Source organism: Myotis brandtii, unplaced genomic scaffold (genome assembly GCF_000412655.1).
Source record: "Myotis brandtii unplaced genomic scaffold, ASM41265v1 scaffold953, whole genome shotgun sequence".
Classification (NCBI taxonomy): domain Eukaryota; kingdom Metazoa; phylum Chordata; class Mammalia; order Chiroptera; family Vespertilionidae; genus Myotis; species Myotis brandtii.
The window spans coordinates 1,533,215-1,535,599 of NW_005371933.1; the positions used below are offsets into that span (position 1 = coordinate 1,533,215).

The 2,385-nt window shown below is 54.5% G+C and overlaps 1 protein-coding gene across 1 annotated transcript in view; it reads left to right on the forward strand.

Annotated features, from left to right (window-relative positions):
- The window catches only part of GALNT14 (polypeptide N-acetylgalactosaminyltransferase 14), a 189,707-nt gene that overhangs the window by 117,938 nt on the left and 69,384 nt on the right, over nucleotides 1–2,385 (forward strand). The window lies entirely within an intron of this gene.

A 2,385-nucleotide genomic window follows, 5' to 3' on the forward strand; every position in this document is an offset into this window, starting at 1 on the left:
GGACAGCTTAGTCCTGACTGCTCAGGTCATCTCTCTTGCCAGCTCTGGCTCTAGGCTCTCTAGGGGCCAGAACCCCACTGAGTTCTCATGGCAGCATCTCCAAGGAGGCAGATCCTGCCAAGGAGGCTTAACAGCCCGAGGGTGGCGATTGCCAGGCTGAGCAGATCACCCAGCCTCATGCCCTCTTGGCCCTGGGCCTGGTCTAGTGGGAACAGAGAGCAGGGGATGAGGCCAAGAGGTTGGCTGCCTGCCCTCTCCACCTGCTACTCTCGCTGATGCTGGTCCATCCATCTGGGCCCCAGCAGGGCCCCCGTTCAGGCTGCCCTTCCCACCAGGTGAGGTCACCTCCCAGTTGGCCTCCTGCAGTAGCTCCCTTCCCCCCACTCCATCCCACATGTGGCCGGAGACATTTTCCCCTGACCTGCTTCAGACAGGCTGCGTTCTGGAGTTTTCTTTCACTCCTGCTCTTTGCGGTCCTGCTCTTGGCCTCCCCATTCCTGAGCTGCCATTCCCTGAGCAGATTTTCCTCCTCCAGGCCTCCCTGCCTTGTATCTGGATTTTCACTGCACACGTATTTCCCTCCCCATCTCCCCTTACACAGAGTAAAATTCCTGCCCAGCCTTCCAGCTCTAACTCACTTGACACTTCTTCCAGAAAGCCCTTCCCATTTGTTCATGCCTGGTAGAGGCATTAGGGGCGTCTTCATGCATGTCTGCAACCCAGCAACCCCCTCGAGGGCAGGGGCCTCCCCTCTCTCATCGTCCCTCGGAGCACAGAGCGCGGTGGGGCCTTGCAGCATATTAGAGAATGGCAGTGAATTACATCAGAGATGAGCCAGCAGGAGGTGGTTCAGGGCCCCATGGTCCGTGACTGGAAACTGGGAGGTCGGGACGCCCTGCGGTGAAGTTCCAAGCACAGGTGACAGCTGTCAGGCTGTGACATTGCACAGCACAGGCTCGGGAGTTTCACACACACACCCAAGTTCCTCCTCTGTAGCAACAGTATCACAAGACATTAATAAATTCAATTATTGGATAAAAATCACTGATTTCTAAAGCTTCATTTTGTGCTATTAGCAGGAGAATGCTGTTTGAAAAGGAGATAACGAGAGAAAGAGAGATCAATTACCAGATAAGATCGAGTGGCGCCCGAGGTACATGTGCACACGGGCAAGCGGCCCCTCACCTGCCACGTGTGGGCCAGGCGCCTGCACTGCGGTCTGTGCACCTGCTCTGGGCCTCCTGTCAGGTTCCCCAGTGAAGAAGGGCATCCTGGTCAGTGTGGGCTGGGCGGTACCTGGGCAGCTTTGGATACTTGCACAGCAACTAGGCTCTGTAGCACCTGAATGAGCATCTCATCCTAGGTACGATGCCAGACCCAGGGCCCCAGCGCTCCCCCCTGCCCCCCTAGATTCCAGTTCAGACCCTGGTCAATAGGTTCTCCCCAGAGACTCAGCGTTCTTTTGACTTTGATGCGCCTGAAAGGTCTGAGCTTGGTTGGATTCCGACTGGCTGTCACCTCGGGGTGACAGAGCTAGTGGTTGACAAGGGAAGCATGCAGCTTCCGAGGCCCTGAAGCCCACACCTCCTGCTGGCTTTGCAGAAAGGCTCTGTTGGCTGCGGAGCTGGTGTGGGTTGGGCAGATGAGGCAGCCCGGGCTCTGGCGGGAGGCCTCCCCTCCTGGTGAAAATCTTCTCTCCTCCTCCGCTATGCAATGCACTGGAGGGCACGGGAGAATGAGCTCTGCTGTGGGCTCTGCCAGTCTCCATCTGGGCGACCTCAGACAAGCCAGTCACCTTTGCGGAAACCTTGGTTCCCGACTCAGTACAGAGGGTTTGGGGGAGGATGAAATGAGATCATGAATAAGGGAACCACCTTCTGCCTTCTAAAGTGCTGTCTCCCCATGTGGTGAGGGTTATGACTTGCTCCCCCATTGATGCTTCTTAAAAAGAATCACAGCGCTGGCCAGTGTTTCTCAGTGGTTAGAACATCGGCCCGTGCACTGAAGGGTCATGGGATCAATTCCCAGTCAAGGGCACATACCTGGTTCGCAGGTTCGATCCCCGGCCCCAGTCGGGGTGCCCTCGGGAGGCAATCAATTGATGTGTCTCTCTCCTTTTAAAATCCTCTTGTACTAATGTTTCTCTCTTTCCCTTTCTTTCCTCCTCCTCCTCCTCCTCCTCCTCCTCCTCCACCTTCTCCTTCTCTTCCTCCATCCCTCACTCCCTTTCACACTCGCTAAAAATCAATAGAAAAAATATCTTCCAGTAAGGATTAACCAAAAAAAATAAATAATCACAGATTCCTGGGTTGGAGAAAGAAAGGGTGTCTGTCCAGTGGGTAGCACACCATTCTATTATTCTTAATTAATTATTATTATTATTAT